Source organism: Oncorhynchus nerka, linkage group LG13 (assembly GCF_034236695.1).
Source record: "Oncorhynchus nerka isolate Pitt River linkage group LG13, Oner_Uvic_2.0, whole genome shotgun sequence".
Taxonomy (NCBI): domain Eukaryota; kingdom Metazoa; phylum Chordata; class Actinopteri; order Salmoniformes; family Salmonidae; genus Oncorhynchus; species Oncorhynchus nerka.
The window spans coordinates 3,843,339-3,855,853 of NC_088408.1; positions in this window are offsets into that span (position 1 = coordinate 3,843,339).

The following is a 12,515-nucleotide window of genomic DNA, read 5'->3' on the forward strand; positions in this document are numbered from 1 at the left end:
AAGGCAGCAGCTACTCTTCTTGGGGTCTGGGATGTTATGGGGGTATTCCAGCACTACTCTGTTTGCGGTAAAAACAAAACCACGGCTGTGTATTGTGTAATCTCCCCCCCCCCCCCCCCCCCCGTTCAGAGTTGAACCTTTAATCAGATAAAGAGGAAGAAGGAAAGGAAAGGAAAGGAAGGAAAGGAAAGAAAGGAAAGGAAAGGAAGATGGGATAGAGACTGTTTTGCACAGACTGGAATATGTTCAGGGATCGATTCGATTAACATTCGGGAGTTTACGACATCAGTCACTGGCTTCATTAATAAGTGCGTCGATGATGTCCCGTCCCCACCGTGAACCGTACATATCCCAACCAGAAGCCATGTCCGCTAATCCCAACCAGAAGCCATGTCCGCTAATCCCAACCAGAAGCCATGTCCGCTAATCCCAACCAGAAGCCGCTAATCCGGACCATTAAATGCCGCTACCACCTCCGACATCAATCGGGCCCGATGTCAATGCAGGGTTAAGATTGACGCTCGTCAGACGAGGCTGTGCTTCCAAACCATCACGGATTACAAAGGGAAACCCAGCCAAGAGCTGCCCAGTGACACAAGTCTACCAGATGAGCTAAACACCTACTATGCTCGCTTCGAGGCAAACAAAACTGAACCATACATGAGAGCACCAGCTGTTCCAGACGACTGAACTTGCTCTCCGTAGCCTATGTAAGATCTTTTAAACAGGTTAACATTCACAAGGCCGCAGGGGCCAGACGGATTACCAGGACGTGTACTCAGATAATGCGCTGACCGGCTGGCCAGTGTCTTCCCTGACATTTTCAACCTCTCCCAGTCGACAGAAAGTATTCACAACCATTTCCCACAGCCTGAAATTGGATTATATTTAGATTTTTTTTTGTGTCACTGTTCTACACACAATCATTTCAAAGTGGAATTCATGTAAATAGAAAAATTCAGCTGAAATGTCTTGAGTCAATATGTATTCCACTCCTTTTGTTATATAAACATTTGCCCCATAAATTGCATGGACTCACTTTTTGTGTGCAATAGCAGTGTTTAACGTTATTTTTTGAATGACTACCTCATCTCTGTACCCAACACATACAGATAATTGTACGGCGTGGTCTCTCAGTCGATCAGTGAATTTCAAACACAGATTCAAGCACAAAAACCAGGGAGGTTTTTTCAATGCCTCGCAAAGAAGGGCTCCTATTGGTAGATGGTTTTTTTTTAAAGCAGACGTTGAATATCCCTTTAAGCATGGTGAAGTTATTAATTACACTTTGGATGGTGTATCAACACACCTAGTCACAACAAAGATACGGGCGTCCTTCCTAACCAAGTTGCCGGAGAGGAAGGAAACCGCTCAGGGATTTCACCATGAGGCCAATGGGGACTTTAAAACTGTTAGAGTTGAATGGCTGTGATAGAAGAAAACTGAGGATGGATCAACAACACTGTAGTTACTCCACAATACTAACCTAAATGACAGAGTTTAATGACTGTGATAGGAGAACACTGAGGATGGATCAACAACATTGTAGTTACTCCACAATACCAACCTAAATGACAGAGTTTAATGGCTGTTAAAGGAGAACACTGAGGATGAGGATGGATCAACAACATTGTAGTTACTCCACAATACTAACCTAAAGGACAGAGTTTAATGGCTGTGATAGGAGAACACTGAGGATGGATCAACAACACTGTAGTTACTCCACAATACTAACCTATATTACAGAGTGAAAAGAAGAGGGAGGTGTTCAGTACTTGGAGGTGTTCAGCTTGTACAGAATAGAAACAGAAAACATGCTGTTTGCAACAAGGTACTAAAGTCAAACTGCAACGAAGTGAGGCATCAATAGAAAGTGTTCTGTTTGGGGCAAATACAACACATTACTGAGTACCACTTTCCATATTTTCAAGCATAGTTGTGGCTACTTCATGTTATGGGTATGCTTGTAATCCTTAAGGTCTGAGGAGTTTTTCAGGACCAAAAAAGAAATGGAATGGAGCTAAGCCCAGGCATAGAGGAAAACCTGGTTCAGTCTGTTTTCCACCAGACACTGGGAGATGAATTCACCTTTCAACAGGACAATAACCTGGTTCAGTCTGCTTTCCACCAGACACTGGGAGATGAATTCACCTTTCAGCAGGACAATAACCTGGTTCAGTCTGCTTTCCATCAGACACTGGGAGATGAAGTCACCTTTCAGCAGGACAATAACCTGGTTCAGTCTGCTTTCCACCAGACACTGGGAGATGAAGTCACCTTTCAGCAGGACAATAACCTGGTTCAGTCTGCTTTCCACCAGACACTGGGAGAATAATTCACCTTTCAACAGGACAATAACCTGGTTCAGTCTGCTTTCCACCAGACACTGGGAGATGAATTCACCTTTCAGCAGGACAATAACCTGGTTCAGTCTGCTTTCCACCAGACACTGGGAGATGAATTCACCTTTCAGCACGACAATAACCTAAAACACAAGGACAAATATACACTGGAGTTGCTTACCAAGAAGACAGTGAATGTTCCTGAGTGGCCGAGTTAGATTTAAAAGTACATTTAAGTCTAAACTATGTCAAGACCTGAAAAACGTTGTCTAGCATTGATCAACAACCAATTAGACAGGATTTGAAGAATTTTGAAAAGAATAATGGGCAAATGTTGCAGGTGTGGAAAACGCTTAGACTTACCCAGAAAGACTCACAGTTCTTAGAGACTTACCCAGAAAGACTGACAGCTCTTAGAGACTTACCCAGAAAGACTCACAGCTCTTAGAGACTTACCCAGAAAGACTCACAGTTCTTAGAGACTTACCCAGAAAGACTCACAGTTCTTAGAGACTTACCCAGAAAGACTCACAGTTCTTAGAGACTTACCCAGAAAGACTGACAGCTCTTAGAGACTTACCCAGAAAGACTCACAGCTCTTAGAGACTTACCCAGAAAGACTCACAGTTCTTAGAGACTTACCCAGAAAGACTCACAGTTCTTAGAGACTTACCCAGAAAGACTCACAGTTCTTAGAGACTTACCCAGAAAGACTCACAGTTCTTACCCAGAAAGACTTACCCAGAAAGACTCACAGCTCTTAGAGACTTACCCAGAAAGACTCACAGTTCTTAGAGACTTACCCAGAAAGACTCACAGCTCTTAGAGACTTACCCAGAAAGACTCACAGTTCTTAGAGACTTACCCAGAAAGACTCACAGTTCTTAGAGACTTACCCAGAAAGACTCACAGCTCTTAGAGACTTACCCAGAAAGACTCACAGCTCTTAGAGACTTACCCAGAAAGACTCACAGCTCTTAGAGACTTACCCAGAAAGACTCACAGCTCTTAGAGACTGACCCAGAAAGATTCACAGCTCTTAGAGACTTACCCAGAAAGACTCACAGCTCTTAGAGACTGACACAGAAAGACTCACAGCTCTTAGAGACTTACCCAGAAAGACTCACAGCTCTTAGAGACTTACCCAGAAAGACTCACAGCTCTTAGATACTTATCCAGAAAGACTCACAGCGCTTAGACTTACCCAGAAAGACTCACAGCTCTTAGAGACTTACCCAGAAAGACTCACAGTTCTTAGAGACTTACCCAGAAAGACTCACAGTTCTTAGATACTTACCCAGAAAGACTCACAGTTCTTAGAGACTTACCCAGAAAGACTCACAGCTCTTAGAGACTTACCCAGAAAGACTCACAGCTCTTAGAGACTTACCCAGAAAGACTCACAGCTCTTAGAGACTTACCCAGAAAGACTCACAGCTCTTAGAGACTTACCCAGAAAGACTCACAGTTCTTCGACTTACCCAGAAAGACACAGCTTTAATCGCTGTCCAAAGGTGCTTCTACAAAGTATTGACTCAGGGTTGTGAATACTTAGGTAAATAAGCTAGTTCTGTATTTCATTTTCAATAAATGTACAAAAAACAAACATGTTTTCACTTTGTTCTTATGGGGTATTGTGGGTAATTATTATATATTTGTATTAATCCATTTAGATGTCAGGCTGTAACACATTGTACATATTTCAAGCAGACTACCTCTGTGCCCAAAAAACACCAAGGCAACCTGTCTACACGACTATCGTAGCACTCACATCTGTAGCCACGAAATGCTTTGAAAGGCAGGCCATGGCTCACATCAACACTATCATCCCAGACACCCAATTTGAATACCGCCCCAACAGATCCACAGATGACGCAATCTCTATTGCCCTCACTCACCTGGACTAAAAGAACACCTATGGGAGAATGCTGTTCATTCACTACAGCTCAGCGTTCCACACCATCACTTAGCTCAGGATTCTGGGACTGAACACCTCCCTCTGCAACTGGATCCTGAGCTTCCTCTCGGACCGGCACCTCGTACGACTCCAACACCACCATCAAGTTTGCTGATGACACGACAGGCCTGATCACCGACGGCCATGAGGCAGCCTATCGGGAGGAGGACAGAGACCTGGAGGTAGGGCCTGATCACCTACGACCATGAGGCAGCCTATAGGGGGGAGGACAGAGACCTGGAGGTAGGGCCTGATCACCGAGGACCATAAGGCAGCCTATAGGGAGGAGGACAGAGACCTGGAGGTAGGGCCTGATCACCGAGGACCATGAGGCAGCCTATAGGGAGGAGGACAGAGACCTGGAGGTAGGGCCTGATCACCGAGGACCATGAGGCAGCCTATAGGGAGGAGGACAGAGACCTGGAGGTAGGGCCTGATCACCGAGGACCATGAGGCAGCCTATAGGGAGGAGGTCAGAGACCTGGTGGTACCAGGACAACAACCTCTCCCTCAACGATGAGACAGCCTATAGGGAGGAGGTCAGAGACCTGGTGGTACCAGGACAACAACCTCTCCCTCAACGATGAGACAGCCTATAGGGAGGAGGTCAGAGACCTGGTGGTGTGACAACAACCTCTCCCTCAACGACGAGGCAGCCAATAGGGAGGAGGTCAGAGACCTGGTGGTGTGACAACAACCTCTCCCTCAACGACGAGGCATCCAATAGGGAGGAGGTCAGAGACCTGGTGGTACCAGGACAACAACCTCTCCCACAACGACGAGGCAGCCAATAGGGAGGATGTCAGAGACCTGGTGGTGCCAGGACAACAACCTCCCCCTCAACGATGAGACAGCCTATAGGGAGGAGGTCAGAGACCTGGTGGTGCCAGGACAACAACCTCTCCCTCAACGATGAGACAGCCTATAGGGAGGAGGTCAGAGACCTGGTGGTACCAGGACAACAACCTCTCCCTCAACGATGAGACAGCCTATAGGGAGGAGGTCAGAGACCTGGTGGTACCAGGACAACAACCTCTCCCTCAACGATGAGACAGCGAGGTGGTCAGAGATGTGGCAGTGTGGTACCAGGACAACAACCTCTCCCTCAACATCAGCAAGACAAAGGATCGGGGACGACAGGAATCGGAGGGCCGAGCCACGCCCCCATCCACGTCGAATAGGGGGCTGTAGTGGAGCGGGTCGAGAGCTTCAAGTTCCTCGGTGTCCACATCACTAAGGAATGAACATGGTCGTGAAGAAGGAGGCTGAAAAGGTTTGGCACGGGGCCCCTCAGATTCACAAAACGCTCTACAGCTGCACCATTAAGAGCTGCACCGTGTTTGGCTACATCACCGCTTGGTACGGCAACTGCTTGGCTTCCCGACCGCAAGGCGCTACAGAGGGTAGTGTGTATACGGCCAAGTCTATCACTGGGGCCGAGCTCCCTGCCAACCAGGATCTCCATACCAGGCGGTGTCAGAGGAAGGCCTTAGAAACTGTCAAAGACTCCAGCCACCCAAGTCATAGACTGTTCTTTCTGCTACAGCACAGCAAGTGGTACCAATGCACCAAGTCTGGAACCAACAGGACCCTGAACAGCTTCTACCCCCGTGACATAAGACTGATAAATAGTTAGTCCGTGTAACTATTGGTTAACTATTTAACTATCTGCCCCTTTATGCACTAACTCTTTTGACTCATCACATACAGTACACTGCTGCTACTGTTTTATTATCTATCCTGGTGCCTTGTCATTTTATCTTTACCTATATGTACATACCTACCTCCTTTACCACGTACCCCTACACATTGACAGTGTACTGGTACCCAGTGTAAATAACCAAGTTATCATTGACTCAGTACTGGTACCCAGTGTATATAGCCAAGTTATCATTGACTCAGTACTGGTACCCAGTGTATATAGCCTAGTTATCATTGACTCTGTACTGGTACCCAGTGTATATAGCCAAGTTATCATTGACTCAGTACTGGTACCCTGTGTATATAGCCTAGTTATCATTACTCATTGACTCAGTACTGGTACCCTGTGTATATAGCCCAGTTATCATGGACTCAGTACTGGTACCCAGTGTATATAGCCATGTTATAGTTACTCATTGTGTATTTATTCTTCGTGTTAATAGGTTTCTTACTGTTAGTCTACACCTGTTGTTGTTAGTCTACACCTGTTGTTGTTAGTCTACACCTGTTGTTTACCAAGCATATCACTGTTAGTCTACACCTGTTGTTTACCAAGCATTTCACTGTTAGTCTACACCTGTTGTTGTTAGTCTACACCTGTTGTTGTTAGTCTACACCTGTTGTTGTTAGTCTACACCTGTTGTTGTTAGTCTACACCTGTTGTTTACCAAGCATTTCACTGTTAGTCTACACCTGTTGTTGTTAGTCTACACCTGTTGTTTACCAAGCATTTCCCTGTTAGTCTACACCTGTTGTTTACCAAGCATTCCACTGTTAGTCTACACCTGTTGTTTACCAAGCATTTCACTGTTAGTCTACACCTGTTGTTTACCAAGCATTTCACTGTTAGTCTACACCTGTTGTTGTTAGTCTACACCTGTTGTTTACCAAGCATTTCACTGTTAGTCTACACCTGTTGTTGTTAGTCTACACCTGTTGTTGTTAGTCTATACCTGTTGTTTACCAAGCATTTCACTGTTAGTCTACACCTGTTGTTTACCAAGCATTTCACTGTTAGTCTACACCTGTTGTTTATCAAGCATTTCCCTGTTAGTCTACACCTGTTGTTACCAAGCATTTCCCTGTTAGTCTACACCTGTTGTTACCAAGCATTTCACTGTTAGTCTACACCTGTTGTTACCAAGCATTTCACTGTTAGTCTACACCTGTTGTTGTTAGTCTACACCTGTTGTTTACCAAGCATTTCACTGTTAGTCTACACCTGTTGTTGTTAGTCTACACCTGTTGTTTACCAAGCATTTCACTGTTAGTCTACACCTGTTGTTGTTAGTCTACACCTGTTGTTTACCAAGCATTTCACTGTTAGTCTACACCTGTTGTTTATCAAGCATTTCCCTGTTAGTCTACACCTGTTGTTACCAAGCATTTCACTGTTAGTCTACACCTGTTGTTACCAAGCATTCCACTGTTAGTCTAGGAGTAAGGGGTAGAAGGATGGGGAGGGAAAAGGGGAAATCTAGTGATAGAAAGGGAGACAGAATGGAAAAGGGGAAATAGGGAGAGAAAGACAGGGAAGTATAGAGACAGGAGAAAAAGAGAGACGGATGGAGAGAAGGAGAGGAGACAAAGGGAGACAGAAGGAGAGGAGACAAAGGGAGAGAGAAAGAGAGGAGACAAAGGGAGAGAGAAGGAGAGGAGACAAAGGGAGAGAAGGAGAGGAGACAAAGGGAGACAGAAGGAGAGGAGACAAAGGGAGAGAGAAAGAGAGGAGACAAAGGGAGACAGAAGGAGAGGAGACAAAGGGAGAGAGAAAGAGAGACAGATGGAGAGGAGACAAAGGGAGAGAGGAGAGGAGACAAAGGGAGAGTAGGAGAGGAGACAAAGGGAGAGAAGGAGAGGAGACAAAGGGAGAGAGAAGGAGAGACAAAGGGAGAGAGAAAGAGAGACAGATGGAGAGAAGTAAAGGCGACAAAGGGAGACAGATGGAGAGATGGAGAGGAGACAAAGAGAGACAGAAGGAGAGGAGACAAAGGCAGAGAGAAAGAGAGACAGATGGAGACAAAGAGAGACAGATGGAGAGGAGACAAAGGCAGAGAGAAAGAGAGACAGATGGAGAGAAGGAGAGGAGACAAAGGGAGAGAAGGAGAGGAGACAAAGGGAGACAGAAGGAGAGTAGACAAAGGGAGAGAGAAGGAGAGGAGACAAAGGGAGAGAGAAGGAGAGAAGACAAAGGGAGAGAAGGAGAGGAGACAAAGGGAGAGAAGGAGAGGAGACAAAGGGAGAGAAGGAGAGGAGACAAAGGGAGAGAGAAGGAGAGGAGACAAAGGGAGAAGGAAGGAGAGGAGGCAAAGGGAGAGAGAAAGAGAGACAGATGGAGAGAAGGAGAGGAGACAAAGAGAGACAGATGGAGAGAAGGAGAGGAGACAAAGGGAGAGAAGGAGAGGAGACAAAGGGAGACAGAAGGAGAGGAGACAAAGGGAGAGAGAAGGAGAGGAGACAAAGGGAGAGAGAAGGAGAGGAGACAAAGGGAGAGAAGGAGAGGAGACAAAGGGAGAGAAGGAGAGGACAAAGGGAGAGAAGGAGAGGAGACAAAGGGAGAGAGAAGGAGAGGAGACAAAGGGAGAGAGAAGGAGAGGAGACAAAGGGAGAGAGAAGGAGAGGAGACAAAGGGAGAGAGAAAGAGAGACAGATGGAGAGAAGGAGAGGAGACAAAGAGAGACAGATGGAGAGAAGGAGAGGAGACAAAGGGAGAGAAGGAGAGGAGACAAAGGGAGACAGAAGGAGAGGAGACAAAGGGAGAGAGAAGGAGAGGAGACAAAGGGAGAGAGAAGGAGAGGAGACAAAGGGAGAGAAGGAGAGGAGACAAAGGGAGAGAAGGAGAGGAGACAAAGGGAGAGAAGGAGAGGAGACAAAGGGAGAGAGAAGGAGAGGAGACAAAGGGAGAGAGAAGGAGAGGAGACAAAGGGAGAGAGAAGGAGAGGAGACAAAGGGAGAGAGAAAGAGAGACAGATGGAGAGAAGGAGAGGAGACAAAGAGAGACAGATGGAGAGAAGGAGAGGAGACAAAGAGAGACAGATGGAGAGGAGACAAAGGCAGAGAGAAAGAGAGACAGATGGAGAGAAGGAGAGGAGACAAAGAGAGACAGATGGAGAGGAGACAAAGGCAGAGAGAAAGAGAGACAGATGGAGAGAAGGAGAGGAGACAAAGGGAGAGAGAAAGAGAGACAGATGGAGAGAAGGAGAGGAGACAAAGGGAGAGAGAAAGAGAGACAGATGGAGAGAAGGAGAGGAGACAAAGAGAGAGAGACATGGAGAGAAGGAGAGGAGACAAAGGGAGAGAGACAGATGGAGAGAAGGAGAGGAGACAAAGGGAGAGAGACAGATGGAGAGAAGGAGAGGAGACAAAGAGAGACAGATGGAGAGAAGGAGAGGCGACAAAGGGAGAGAGAAAGAGAGACAGATGGAGAGATGGAGAGGAGACAAAGAGAGACAGATGGAGAGGAGACAAAGGCAGAGAGAAAGAGAGACAGATGGAGAGGAGACAAAGGCAGAGAGAAAGAGAGACAGATGGAGAGAAGGAGAGGAGACAAAGGCAGAGAGAAAGAGAGACAGATGGAGAGAAGGAGAGGCGACAAAGGGAGAGAGAAAGAGAGACAGATGGAGAGAAGGAGAGGAGACAAAGGCAGAGAGAATTCCAGAGCTGAAAGTTTGCGTATCAGTCATTTGCAAGTCAAACAAGGCTTTCTGCCCTGAAGACAGAAGTGGGGGACCTCTCCTCTGATTGGCTGGCCCTCAAATCACCTGATGATGTAATCATTAACCTTTTCACTTTCCACGGTGCTGTCTGACTGTGTCCGAGAAAGGCACCCTATTCCCTGTGCAGAGCCTGGTCAGAAGTAGTGTACTAAGTAGGGAATATGGTGTGTAGTACCTGGTCAGAAGTAGTGTACTAAGTAGGGAATATGGTGTATAGAACCTGGTCAGATGTAGTGTACTAAGTAGGGAATATGGTGTATAGAACCTGGTCAGATGTAGTGTACTAAGTAGGGAATATGGTGTGTAGTACCTGGTCAGAAGTAGTGTACTAAGTAGGGAATATGGTGTATAGAACCTGGTCAGAAGTAGTGTACTAAGTAGGGAATATGGTGTGTAGTACCTGGTCAGAAGTAGTGTACTAAGTAGGGAATATGGTGTATAGGACCTGGTCAGAAGTAGTGCACTAAGTAGGGAATATGGTGTATAGTGTACTAAGTAGGGAATATGGTGTGAAAGTTTGGGGACTTTACAATTAAACAGATTGGATACCCCCCACTCCTACAGACAAACACCCCCCCCCCCTACACACACACTCCTTCAGACAAACAAACACACCCCAGGACACACACACACAACGCCGGACACACACACCCCCCAGGACACACACAAACACACCCCAGGACACACACACCCCCAGGACACACACACCCCGGACACACACACCCCCCAGACATACAATATGACCTGATGGAGCTGCAGGTGAAAAATCAGCAGATCAGGTTTATGTAGAACCTAATCTACTCATCAGAGCATGAACACACACACACACACACACACATCAACACTGGAAATATTGACACACTAAACAAAGCCCCACCAAATTATTGGCAGTCACACACACACACACACACACACACCTTAAGTGTTTTGAGACTCAAACCCAAGGATGACCTACTCTTCTTCTCTGATACTTACTGTGTGCGTGTGTGTGCGTGCGTGCGTGCGTGTGTGTGTGTGTGTGTGTGCTCATAAGTGTCTCTGGTTGTCTTGACTCAGACCAGAGAAAGAGAGAGGAGTCCAGACCAGAGCTGAAAGAGTTAATCATACTGTACTCCCTGTTTTAGTCATTTTTCTCATATCTCTCTCTCTCTGACACACACAGTGTTGTGTGAATATTAACCCTTTGTTCTCTGTCTTTTCTCAGCAGCAGGGGTTTTCTGGAAGTAGCACAAATATGCTTCTCAAATGAAATGACTAAGAGCAGGGCCAGGCGAAACCAAGGGGTTAATTTTCTCTATCTCTCCTCTCTCTCTCTCTATCCTCTCTCTATCTATCTATCCTCTCTCTCTCTATCTCTCCTCTCTCTCTCTATCTATCCTCTCTCTCTCTCTCTCCTCTCTCTCTCTATCTATCCTCTCTCTCTCTATCTCTCCTCTCTCTCTCTCTATCCTCTCTCTATCTATCTATCCTCTCTCTCTCTATCTCTCCTCTCTCTCTCTATCTATCCTCTCTCTATCTCTCCTCTCTCTCTCTATCTATCCTCTCTCTCTATCTCTCCTCTCTCTCTCTATCTATCCTCTCTCTCTCTATCTCTCTCTCTCTATCTCTCTATCTCTCTCTCTATCTATCCTCTCTCTATCTATCCTCTCTCTATCTATCTCTCTCTATCTCTCTCTCTATCTATCCTCTCTCTATCTATCCCTCTCTCTCTATCTATCCTCTCTCTCTCTCTATCCTCTCTCTCTCTCTATCTCTCTCTCTATCTATCCTCTCTCTCTATCTATCTATCTCTCTCTATCCTCTCTCTCTCTCTATCCTCTCTCTCTCTATCTCCTCTCTCTCTCTATCTATCTCTCTCTATCCTCTCTCTATCTATCTATCTCTCCTCTCTCTATCCTCTCTATCTATCTATCTATCCTCTCTCTATCCCTCTCTCTCTATCTATCCTCTCTCTATCTCTCTCTCTCTCTATCCTCTATCTCTCTCTATCTATCTCTCTCTCTCTATCTATCTCTCTCTATCTATCCTCTCTCTATCTATCCTCTCTCTCTCTATCTATCCTCTCTCTATCTATCTCTCTCTCTCTATCCTCTCTCTCTCTATCTATCCTCTCTCTCTCTATCTATCCTCTCTCTATCTATCTCTCTCTCTCTCTATCTATCCTCTCTCTCTCTATCTATCCTCTCTCTCTCTCTCTATCTATCCTCTCTCTCTATCTATCCTCTCTCTCTCTCTCTATCCTCTCTCTCTCTATCTATCTCTCTCTATCTATCCCTCTCTATCTATCTCTCTCTCTATCTCTCTCTCTCTCTATCTATCCTCTCTCTCTCTCTATCCTCTCTCTCTCTCTCTATCTATCTCTCTCTCTCTCTCTATCTATCCTCTCTCTCTCTATCCTCTCTCTATCTATCTATCCTCTCTCTATCTATCTCTCTCTATCTATCCTCTCTCTCTCTCTCTCTCTATCTATCCTCTCTCTCTCTCTCTATCTATCCTCTCTCTCTCTCTCTATCTATCCTCTCTCTCTCTCTCTCTCTCTCTATCTATCCTCTCTCTCTCTCTCTATCTATCCTCTCTCTCTCTCTCTCTATCCTCTCTCTATCTATCTATCCTCTCTCTATCTATCCTCTCTCTCTCTATCTATCTCTCTCTCTCTCTCTCTCTCTCTCTATCTATCCTCTCTCTCTCTCTCTATCTATCTATCTCTCTCTCTCTCTATCTATCCTCTCTCTCTCTCTCTCTATCTATCCTCTCTCTATCTATCTATCCTCTCTCTATCTATCCTCTCTCTCTCTATCT